Source organism: Agelaius phoeniceus, unplaced genomic scaffold, assembly GCF_051311805.1.
Source record: "Agelaius phoeniceus isolate bAgePho1 unplaced genomic scaffold, bAgePho1.hap1 Scaffold_311, whole genome shotgun sequence".
Classification (NCBI taxonomy): domain Eukaryota; kingdom Metazoa; phylum Chordata; class Aves; order Passeriformes; family Icteridae; genus Agelaius; species Agelaius phoeniceus.
In genome coordinates this window covers 16,263-28,675 of record NW_027509936.1, presented here as the reverse complement: position 1 = coordinate 28,675, position 12,413 = coordinate 16,263, and the positions used below count along the sequence as shown (strand labels likewise).

At 50.4% G+C, this 12,413-nt stretch overlaps 1 long non-coding RNA gene across 1 annotated transcript; it reads right to left on the bottom strand.

Annotated features, from left to right (window-relative positions):
• Nucleotides 1-8,527: 8,527 nt before the first annotated feature.
• Nucleotides 8,528-11,206, bottom strand: LOC129134060 (uncharacterized). The gene is made up of 3 exons (XR_013180659.1): nt 11,138-11,206; nt 9,531-9,652; nt 8,528-9,121 (listed from the first exon to the last, which is right to left on the bottom strand). It is a non-coding gene; the product is annotated as an uncharacterized LOC129134060 (long non-coding RNA).
• Between the last annotated feature and the right edge of the window lie 1,207 nt (nt 11,207-12,413).

Below are 12,413 nucleotides of genomic sequence, written 5' to 3'. Positions count from 1 at the left end.
CTAGGCGGTCTCTGGCTTGGCCGGAGGAGAGGAGGAACACTCCCACCACAGGAATGGCAGCTCAGGAGGTCCCACACCAAGGCCAGGGGGAGCAGCCGTCCTCGCCAGAGCTCGCACGTCCCTTCTTCTCAGAGATTGGCTCTGCTTTTCTTCCTGGGCAGATCTCTGCTGAGTGCTTCACAATTGCCTGTTTGGAGGAGGGGGGGAAAAGAGGTTAGCCAAGTTTTTTATCCAGACTTAGCTGCTGGCTTTGCCTCCTCCTGACTTCCTTCTGCTAAGAAAACAGCTGCCTTTGGACTTCTAGGGGCAACTTGCACGTCATGCCTGAAAAGGAACTACAGAAAAGCGCCTCATTTATAAAGCCTCAGCCAAGAAGACAGACAGCCATGGCAGGCACCAGGCCAGCTCTGCTCCTCCTTCAAGTTGTTCCCAAAGCTGCTGGAAGAACTGAAGGCTACTTTGGCCTTCCATTGCTCGGCTTGTCCCGAGAAAGAGCTTTGAGTGTTGTTACCCCTCCAGAAAGGAAGGGCCTTTCTGTCTCACACGCTCGGTGACACAAGGCTACGCAGCCTCTGCTCCAGGTGGGAAGGGCTTCCTTCCTCCTCTGGCACCCGGCTGGCACAGGGCACAGGTTGCTCAGAGGTCCTGGGGCTGCCCCATCGCTGCAAGTGTTCAAGGCCCGTCGGTGCTCTGCGATGAGGCTCTGAGCAAGCTGCTCGATGGAAGCACGTCCCTGCCCACGGCGGCAGCAGCCTTGGAATGAGGTGATCTTTAGAGCCCCTTGCAACCTGAATTCTTCCATGATTCTGGGAACTGAAAAAAGCGGGGAAAGAAATCTGTAAAGGTCACTAAATGCATCAAAGCACATCCCCAAGGATCCAATCCTCAGCAGCCCATGCAAGGCAAGGTCAGAGCTCTCTGCCCACCGAAGACACGGCAAGCAGCACGGACCTTTCTCCCACTCTCCAGCACGGAGAAGTGGGAAGCCAGAGGGAGTCCGTCTGTTTACAGACACCGGAGGGCGGCGGGACGGGGCGGGGCGGGGCGGACGGTCTTACCTTGCAAAGCTGGCGGCAGAAAGGGCGGGCAGCGCCGCCGCCCCGCCGGGATTTTCCGGCCCGCCGTCGCTTCCTGGAGAGGCGCGTGTGCGGGCTCGGGGGGGGGTGCAGCTCCGTTCCGACGGCGTTCGCCCGCCCCCGCTCGCTGCCCCCGGCCCGCGGAGCGCTACGACCGCGCCTCCGCCGCCCGCCGAAAGCGGCCCCGCCGGGCCGCCCCCCCCCCCGGCCATTCTTCTCAGCCATCGTGTCCCTTTTGCACTCCTGAACGTCTTTCACCCCTCCCGGCCATTTACCGAGCCCGCCCCGCCCGCCCCTCGCTCCCGCCCCGCCCGCCCCTCGCTCCCGCCCCTCGCCCTTGCCTCGCTCGGCAGCCGCGCCCTTGCCCCGCCCCCGGCAGCCAGCGGCGAGGGGCAGGGCGCTGGCTCGGGGGGCTGCAGTACCGGGCTCTGGCCACACGGCGGCAGACTCCCGGGTCCGCGATATCCCCGCCCTTTTGGCCGCCATTTTCAGAAGGTCAAACAAACTCCCGCGACATTGGTGACACGCCACTCCCAACATGGCGGCGCAGAGAGGCCCCCTCGGCCGAGAGAGGCGGTTACTCACATGCCGGTCCGAAACACGCCAAAATACGCCCGCCCACGGCGCCGCTGACCCCACAGCCCATGTTGGGTACACCTAAAACGCCACAAAAATTCCGCCGGGGCTGCGCCGGCGTCCGTGTTCCGTGCAGGCAGTCCGCATAGACACACCAGGGTCCTCCGCTTTCCCGCCCTTTTGGCCGCCATTTTCAGAAGGTCAAACAAACTCCGCCACGCGCCACGCCCAAGAGGGCTGCCTGGCGGCGGCGGCGGGCTGCAGTACCGCGCTCTGCCCACAAGGCGGCAGCACTGCCGCCCACCCCAGCCGGGGGCGCCGCGCGCCTTGGGCCTGCGGGCGGCCAAGGCGGCAAAAAAGAACAGGGGCCATCCCCCCCAAAAACTCCTCTAAAAATAAATGCCAGAAACCTGCCTCTTACCAAACAAGAACCAAATAAGCCCCCTTTCTTTCATGCCTTCTTGAAATAAATTTGATAGTTCTAGTTTTCCTAGTTCTATTCACACGCATATTTAGACCGGACAGTGATGTGTTACGTCCTTTATACCATCTATTATGCCTATTCCTATTATCTGTATTTATTCATACTTTGTGGTTTTAGCAATATCATTATATATTGACTGTATATTTCTCGACTTCCATTTAGATTTCTATCATACTTTTATTCTTCCAAAAAAAATCCCATCTCTAACCAAACAAATACCAAAAAACCCTTCTTTTCAACTCTATTGAAATAGTTTTATATTTAGAGCTTGCATAATTAGATTCACTTTTATAGTCACCGTTTATACTGATGCATTCCATTCATCATTACATATCACATATCTATTATTCACATCATAGAGATAAATCATTATTTTTATCATGTACCAAATCTACTGCTACAACTTCTTTTTTCTAATATTTTCAATTTTTATATCCATCTTGATGTATTCATGAGATCTTTTTACAAGTAGATTTCTACCTTTCTATCATTTGTATTTGTAGTTTTTATAATAAAACCCCTGCTTTTGCCAAGTAAAAAACAAAACCATCCTTTCTTTTAAACTACTTTTAATAATGTTGTTGTATTTACAGTTACCATATCTATAATGTTTTAGATATTATATCATAGTGATGTACTAGATTTATAGCCGTTTCCTATAATATACCATCATAAGATCTATACGGTATCACTTGTATTACGTGTTGTATGGATTTATGTAACTTTACATTTACAATCCTTTAATAATTTGATCTATATATCTGCATAGATTCGCAACACATTTCTAGATTTAAAATTTCCTTTGAGCTGTGTTTATATTTAGCATCTCTATTGATATATCTATCAACATACACAATGCTCTTTGAAAAATACAATATCTTATTGGAATATATCATGACTTAAGTTACCTGTTAAATTTTAAATAGAGATCGAATAGATCAAAATGAAAGTTTATTCCCATTTCTACACATCTACTCGTTTTGTTTAAAGATAGCTATCCTTAGAATTTTACATTTAAAATCCAATTCCTAAATGCAATGACAAAACAAACAGCATCGAATTCCCACCAATGTCTTCCAAAACCATCAAGATACCTCCACCAGCCAAACGACTGCCAGCGAAAAAAACACACAACACTCTTTTCACTAACAGTTCTCATCACATCAGAAAAATGGAACCAAACGAAAAGAAAACCCTTGAGAAACACACGCAGCAAATCACAAAAACCTCTAAAAAAACCCAAACCAACTCGCTCAACTCCAATCAGTGCCACTGACCCTGAACGTTATTTTAAAAACTAACCGAAGTTCTACATCTACGCTAACTCAAAGAATAAGCAATACTCTGTCAAAAGAACTTTAGAAAGCGAACTAATGAACGAAATAGAAAAAAAACAAAAAATCTCAACCACTAAAAAATAAGAAAATAACTACCCAAAAAAAAACCCCAAAAAAACCCTACCTAAAAAGACCCACCATATAAATACCCACGTTCCCAAAAATAAAACTGATCAATAACCACCAAATACGTCAAAGGACAACAAGAAACGAAAAGAAAAAAAAGAAAAAAAGAAAAAAAAAAAAAAACCAAAAGAAAATACATTTGTAAAACAAAAGTCCCCCAAACCAAAGCAACTTTAATTTACCTCAAAAAAAATATTCCCAACTGAGGAATAAACGCATAGAGCCTCATTCGATCAAAATAAAAATACCACCCAGAAATAAACACAAAGCCGAAAGAGAAACGTAACCATTGACAAGATCTCCCAAAGGATCCGTCACAATAAAACGTACACTACAATCAAGCAAAGAAATAAAAGCCCTGGAAGACGAGAAACACAAACGCAATTAGAGAGATTTTAAAAACCCCGCTGCTATTAGCGACACGACGCCACCTCGAACCCACCGAAACAAACGCTACACGCCCACGCTAATAAAAGCCACGGCGACAGAGTTAAAATCCGAGCCGCTGCTTCACGCAACGACCCGTAGAAACCATTGCACGCCTTTAAAAGCAGAATAGCCCGGCAAAAAAAAATATCCGACTACAGAACTCGATTCAAACCAAACCTTGATCGTCACCACCCGAACCGAGAACCGTACCGGTCAGGAAGAACGCCATAGCCCTTAGCGCACACCCACTGCGACCAGAACAAACCCGTGCGATCGATCCCTACAAAGCCACCTCCGAACCGCGACACCCAAGAACTTGCGGCAGCCCAACCCCGCGCTGCCGGCCCCGGACGGAGCGCGGCTCCCGGCGGCAAAGCGACTCCTCCGGCGGCTGCTCCGGCGCGCAGGGGCGGCGCCGCCCCGGAGACCCCCCCGCCCCCGCCCGCTCCCCCTGCCCGGGGGGCCCCGGCGGCGCCCGAGCCCCGCGCCCGGAGCGGACAGAGCGGCCGGCACCGGCCGGGCCGGCGCAGCAGCGCCCGCGCCGCCTCTGCCGCCCTTGGCCGGCCCGGCGCCAGCTGCCCTCGGCTCCGCACGGCGGCTCGCACCGGCAAAGCGGCTCCGCCGCTGCCGCGCCAAATTCCCCGTGCGCCTCGGCACCCGCCCGGCCCGGGCCGGCAGCGCTCCCGAGCGGCAACGCTCCGGCCCGGGCCGCGGCCACAAGAAGCGCCCTCAAATGCAGCGGCACAGCCCGACTGCAGCCCTGCAAACGCCGCCAGAGCTGCGGCTTCCCGCAACTCAACCCCGAAACTGACGCCGCGGGCGGCGCTCACCTCGCTTCAACAAGGGCAAAGAAATGGCTTCTCCCCTTCAAGTTCATCCCCTAGGAGAGCAGAAAAGAAGGGGCTTTCCTCCAATGAAATCCTTCAAGCCATGTGCAAGGGGGGATTTTGACCTCCATTCAAACCCTTGCTAAGGAGGGACACCAGCGCTGTCCCCTCCATTTAAACCTTAGGATGATGAAAATGGGCTGGCTACCTTCAAATCAAAGCCATCCGATGACAACAATACTTTGCCCATTCCCGTTCAAATGGAACGCAGGGATTCCCTGTCACCCCTGGGATACCCCTAACAGCCGGGAAAAGGCAGCTTTTCCTTCAATCGACATCCTTGGAACCGCAAGCGAAAGCGGATCCCCCCCAGTTCCAACACAGACAAGATTAGGAGAGTAGCTGCTTGCCTCTCCTTCATTTCTTTTGTCTTCACAAGCTCCCTTTTTGTTCCTGGGGAAGCGGGGAGGGGGGACTGCCAAGATCCAATTGAAAAGGGAAAGGACCAAAGTCCCCGCTCCAAATCCACACGCCCTCAGCCGTTCGGCTGCTGCTTCCCGGCGCAAAGATTCGTCCCTCGGCACCTCCTTGAAGCGATGCTCCGCGGATCCAAGCGCGTATCCAGGTGTTCGCCCAGACGCTGCCAGAAGCTCTCGCAGTCCTTCCATGAGACAGCCCCGGGAGCCCCCCCATGAACCCCTCTACTCAGCAGCTCCATGCAAAAGGCAGCTGAGGCGAAGCCTCCCCCTAAAACAGCCTCGCACCCCCCCCCCCCGGCAGGAGCCGGCCCCTCATCATCCTCACAGCTCACACCTGGCGCTGATGCCGCTCTCCAACAGCGCCTCTCCCCGTCCAGCACACAGCCCGCTTCTCACAGACACAGAGCCAACAGAAATCTGCTCCGGGTGCTGGCTGTTCTTAGTCCGTCTGCTTCCACAATTCAGACACGGACGTGCGCTGATGGCACTGAGGGAAAGCTTTCCAGTGCACAAAACTGTCATTCTGGTAGCACGCTTTGAGACGCCTGCAGAAAAAGCAGAATCAGCGCCGCCTCCTAAGAGCCCTGCTGAGGAACCCCGCCCTCCTTGGGACACCCCCAATGCAGCAGAGCTCGAAAAACGAGGGCAAAAGTCAAGCTTGGAGTGGAAAAAGACAATAGAAATACAGCAGCCTTTCAAGAAAGCCTTCACACAGTAATAGTGGGAGCCGGTCACATTTCTTCTTTCCTTGCTCTCTGGAATGACATCAATACGAAGTAAAAAACCCACACGAAACACAAGGCAGAGCTGGGATTTTACACGTCTTCCTTTTGGCTCTCGGGATGACAAGCGCCTCTTCCGGGACTGCGACACGCTTTGGGCGCTGGCAGAGAACGGAGGCAAAAGGTGCCAGAGAGCCCTTTCTATCGCCTTCAGCCCCTGCAGCTGTTCTGAGGGTTCCAGGGCACAGCTCGGTCCGTTCCTAGATCAAAACCTCACGGCAATATCTTCAGAACTACTACCCATCTCCAGTCGGAACCTTCTACATTCCTGTAAACAAATGAGTGCATAGAGAGGGTTTCTCCCCAGCTGAGTTTAGAGACCAATTCCTATTCTTTAGCAATACCTAGAAAACCGAATGCCTTGCCAGGTTTTAGCATCCTACACCCACTCACCCCTCCCTGTGCATTTGGTGGCAGCTTTGGGTCCCTCCGGGGGACGGCACCCAGCGTGACCCCCGCCCCTCGCCCGCCCCCCACCTGCTCCTGCACCGCCGTGGGGCTCCCTCTCCCGGGCACCTTGGGGTGCCCCCAACGGCATCAGAGCCCCGAGTCTTCACCCCGCCTTTCCCTGACCCCCAAAGAAGGCTCCGAACGAATCCGACTGCCCCGGACAGCAGCGCAGCGCTTCCCCCAAGCCCTTCCCACACGTGCATGGCCCCAGCAAGGGATTCTGCTGCAACAAGAAAGGGGGGGCAGCCCCCAGAAGGCTTGAGGTTCCTGCCCAGCCTCGCTGTCACGGGCCAGGGGCAGCGAGAGAGGGAGCGGCACAGACGGCGGGGACGGCCCGGCACGGAGCGGGGGCCGCTCTCAGCGCGATGCCGGCAAAGCCGCAGCTCCGGCGCTGTCGGCCGCGCTGCTTGAGCGGCACGGGGGGATCCGCCGAGAGCCTCCGGCCCCGCGCGGAGACTCCCGCAAGGGCCCAGGGGCGCCGGGCTCCGGCCCTCGGGGCTTTATTCTCCGGCAGCCCGAGCCCCGCGGCTGCGGGGCAAAGAAGGAAAGGGGGCACGGGAAGAGAGGAGCGAGAGCAGGGCACGACAAAGGGCGGCGAGGGAGCTCGGGCTGTGCAGGAAAGCGGCACGGGAAGGGAAAGCCCGGGACGAGGGTACACGGAGGCTGGGCAGAGGAAGGAGACAGGGGGAACAGAAGGGAGTAGCGGGCTAGGGACAGGACAGGAAGGAGCCGGCTTTGCGGGGGGAGAGGGAATGGGGGAAAGGGAGCGAGAGAAGGCGAAGACGGGGAGAAGGAAGGAGGGCTAGAGAGAGGGACAGGCGGGGAAGCCTCCCAGAGCCCCGGCTGCACCCCGAGCCCGGCCCGGCGCCTCGCCCTACCCGGGATGCTGCGGCGCTCGGCGGAGCTCGGCTCGCTCCGGAGACGCTCGGCTCGAGTCGGCTCTTGGCGCCTCTACTCGGCTCTTGGCGCCTGCATTCGCCTCTTCGGCTCCGCTCGCCTCGCCTCGGCTCCCCGACGGCGGGCGGGCAAGCGCCGCCGCCTCCCGTTCAGCTCGCCCGGCTCGGGGCTCTCCCGCTGCCGCGTCCCGCGGGTGGCCCGGCCACGGCGCGGACACGACCGGGAGCGCGGGCTCGGGCAGGAGCTCATTAGGCTGGGAGCGCACTGGCGCTAAGCAGCGCGCACGAGAGCAGCAGGCTCGCTTCGCCTGAGCTCGGCTCGCTTCGCTTCAGGCAGCCTCGGAAGCCTCGCCTCGGTTCGCTCGAGGCCCTCAGGGTCGGCCGCTCTCGCCTTGCTTCGGCCGAGCTCGTGCGATTCCCCCGAAGGCGGCGGCGTTCGGTTGTGTTTTTAGAAATAGCCTCCTCTATCGATTGGATCTCTCTACAGTTAGATTTATATTTCTAGAATACGTCTATTAATCCAAACAAAAACCCCATCTCTAACCAAATAAATACACGAAAACACCTTCTTTTAAACGGTATCGAAATATTTTTATACTTTGTGTAATTATACTCACATTTATATTTATCGTTTCTTTTGATGCAATCTATTAATAATTATCTATAATATCTATAAAATTCTAGACATGTATTTAAAGTATTATCTATATTATGTATCGTATCTACTGCTGCAACTGATTTTTTCTTCTAGTTTTAAACTTTATCTGTATGTATTTATGATATCTTTCTAGACTTAGATTTCTACCTTCATATTCTTTGTATTTATCATTTTTATCATCAAAACCCTGCCTATTGACAAGTTAAAAAAACCGCTTTCTTTAACGATCTAAAAAATATTTTTATATTTATAATTTTCCTATTTCTATTTATAATTTGCTCTCTAGTACGTGATAACATACCTGCTCCTGCACCGCAGTGGGGCTCCCTCTCCTGGGCACCTCGGGGTGCCCCCAGGGGCATCAGAGCCCCGCGTCTTCACCCCCCCCCCCCCCCCCGCCCCCCTTTTCCTCTAGTTAGAAACTACACTGGAACTTTTTTCTGGAAACAAAGACATGACCTAAATCCTCTCCCCATGTCCTAGACAGACAGATGTTCAGTTCTTAGTTGACTGGGCAGCAGTTTCTTCAATAGAATGATAAACAATATGGAAAGGTTTTAGCTACAAGCAAATAGGCAAATCGGAACAAGGTCCTGGTGGCCAGCCACTGCAGTTCTTTTGAAGCAATTTTTTAAACAATCAAATACTGATACCACAAAAAATAAAGCAAAAAGCTGACTACTGGCTAAGAAAGAAGGAAAAATTAACTTTTGACGACAACAACAACATTCCAAGGACACAGGCTTTTTTCCAATCTCAGACCTTATTACTACTACCTCTCTTGGGAATTCTCATCGTGGATCCCAAAAGGAATAAATCCCTCAGCGTGTCCTAAAGCACCAAGGAGCTACCTACAAGTGAAGGTGGCTACTTTCAGTGCAGACACAGCTGATGACACAGCAGTAGCACAGTTCCGTGCTGCACAGGGATAGTACTGTCTCCTCTTCTCCAGCAGCTGACTCTCTCCTGCCATGGCTTCTGTAAATGCATCAGAGCACGACCTTAAACACAAACAGGCAAGAAAACACCATCCGAAGTCTTTCATTAAGCAGTACAAGAAGGGTTCCAAGCAGAGACCAACAGAATTTCAAGGAAGCAGTATGCAATTAAACCCCCTCAGACTCGTTCAAGTAGCCGGCAAAATGGAACCATTCAGAAACGACAAAGAAAACCCCCCCAAGTATTTATACAGGAGTCCTTAATGTCAGAAAGGGGATGACAGGTTATGTTCAGATAAGATGAATGTTTATTTGGATCTATAAATAAACTTCTCTCGTGGTCCTTTGCCAAAAAATAGAACCTACAAGTGAACACCTACACCTGCCTCAAGAGACCTAACGAGCCCCTGGCAGCCACCGGCATCAAAGCGCAGTGGATGTTTCTAATCCAGGCTAAGGAGAACAATATCACCTTTTGTTCTCTCCAGTTTGTTTCCTCTGCAGTCCTAGTTGCTTCTTATGATTTTTACAGTCTCTATATCTTCTCGGGCAGCGCTGAGTCTGACGACCGGGATACGAGAGTCCTTCCCTGCCCTACGGAGAGAACCAGGAAAAAAAGTTCAAAAAAGAACAGGGCAGTTTGAAGTTAATACCTCCGACGAGAAGCAGCACCCGACAAACAGAGCAACGGTGAACAAAGCGTGACACCTCCCTGGGGACAGAAGACTTACAAACTCTCCGGGATTTACAATTCTAGTAACCAAGCCCTTCAGCACAGCAGCCAAGTGTCCCATTAGGTGGTGCTGCACCAAAGCACGATCCGAGAGGTTCCAAAGAGTGAAATGCACGTTACTGTCCAAAGATGTAAAATCTTGCAAAATAACAAAACTACAATAGATCTAAACTACAGGGCAAGAGTACAAGTGTTAGCTTGAGGAGCTGGAACCATCCAGGTGAGCAACTGCTAACCGGATCCTCAACAGACTTTGAGGAACCCTTCAGGATACAGAAGGGTTTTCCCCAGAAATTGCACAGGCCGAGTTTTGATAGAAGTGCACTTGCCAGATGCTCAGAAACGTCACCCATCCTCCTCTGGGTGTCCTGAGAGAGCTGCGAATGGCTCTCACCTGGTTTGAGCTGGTTCTGTAAGGGCTCAGGCTGAATTTCACCAGATGCAACCAAACTGGGCAACACCCAGTGGGACAGAAGGAACCCAAAGCTTGTTTTACCCAAAGCTTGGGTAAGCAGAGCTCCAGCAAATACTGAGGAAACGGACAGAACGGGGTAACAAATAATAAACATACCTTTTTTTTTTTTTTCTTTTCAGATGAGCAAAACAATTAAGGAGAAGGTGAAAACCTCACCATGACTGAACATTTCATCACCTGTAAGCTGACCATCCTTAGCATAGAGGACTCCAAATTTAAAATTCACCGATCCCAGGAAAATAAAACCAAATATTATTTGGTAAACAGTCAAACAGAAGACATAAAAATTTGTTTCCTCTAATCTTTGCATACATCCTACACGTTAGAACATACATTTTATACCATCTCCTACTACACAATAATTTACCTTTAAACTTTGATAGTATAGCATAAAATCATTAACTTAGACGGGTGATCAATTATTATTAAATTGGTGCTTCAAGTTATTTTTGCTGTCAGGTTCAAAAAAACATGACTTCTTTTTACTGTAACGAGCAATTGATTTAGAAGTCATCAAAAGCCCATCCAAATACAAAGCCGTATTCACCGGACGGGTCTGTGAGCAAGAAGTAGTTAGGCTTGTACTCACCTCTTGCCCTTCAAGAACCAATAAATCCTGTCAACAAAAACAGCATCTTTAGCCCCCTCCTATTAAAGATTCTACAAGGATGATGGTTTTATTGGTGTTTAGAAGTTTGGATTTGAAATGGCCAGTTCAATGGATAAAGAGACAGTTTAAGTAGTATTAGATTATTATTATTATTCTTATTAGCTACTGGAAGAAACAAACCAGTAGGATCTATACTTAATTACTTCTATTTCCAGGAAATCATAAAGAAAAAGAACCAAACCAAAAAAAGTCACTTCCTACCTTTTGTATCTCAGGATGAAAAATGTCTCTTGGGCTCTTCTCCAGTTTCTCCAGACTCCTGGCACTGAAATGCAAATGAACGAGTGCTTTATAGGAGGGCAAGTGCACATTCCAACCCCGAACCCCCAACCGATGGCAGTTACAGCGCTTACAAAATGAATCCTTCCCAGAGCCTCTGGGAAATGGAACGGTTTGTGCAACTGCCATTTCTTCCCCAAAATACTAACTCCCAACACTTCCTAAACTGAGTTTGCATTTTAAAAACAGAAATTAGGGAGACTCAGGGTGGAGATCAGGTTGAAATTGATTTCCTTCTAAAGCACAGGGGCTCTGTTCCATCACCCTTCACTTTGGCTCCACACGGAATCACAGGGAGCATTTTAGGAGGGCTCAAGAACCAATTCTATTTCTCTCTTTTTTCTAGTGCTCTCTCTTCCTAAATAATTCAAGGCAAGTCAAATGAAAAAGGACAAGTTCAGCAGCAAATTCACACTTTTTCCCTTCGTCTGCTCAAGAACAGGCTTTAAAACCACTTCTTGCTGCCTTCAACGGTCAAGACTTGCAAAACGGTTTCGCAAGTTTGATAGGTTTATCATAAAAACCACAGAACGCAAGCTCTGAATGACAGGAAAAGGTACACAGGCAAATATCTCAGCTGATGGTGGCTTATTTGTAAACACAGACCTTAACGGAGATTGCACGGAGAATGTTTCAGTGGGACTCGAAGGGAAAAATATTTTCTGAGTACCCTGTAAACAAGAAAAGCTAGGATATATTACAGGACATACCCACGTGTTCTGCATATTCAAATAGGATTATCAATAAAAACATTTAAGAAGGAAGAAAACCAAGGTAATTTTACTCAGCTATATTTACTGCCGATTTAGAGGAAAAAAAACAAAAAAAAAAAGTGAACCAGAAACGCCTACAGTAGAACTTTAAAACAATTGCTTGGATAAAAGCAGCTCATGGAACATGAAGTAGAAAAAAAGCGAAACCAGTATCAGACCTGCCTATTTTCTTACCATTGCACAAGAAAATCCGACAAGCGGTAGAAAGTCACTGCCTAAAACCGATCCTAGGATGTAACCGAGAACAATGGAGGCATTTGCTAATCTAAACGGAAACCTTTTCCGGACCCTAGTGTCAAATCACACGTTTTGTCTCTCAGCAGCTCGAGGCTGGAGAGCATTTCCCCTGGGGGTCGGGAGGGCAGGGGCACAAGGGGCTGAGTTTGCCGATCGCACCTGTGCCATCAGAAGGATCCTGCCCGGCG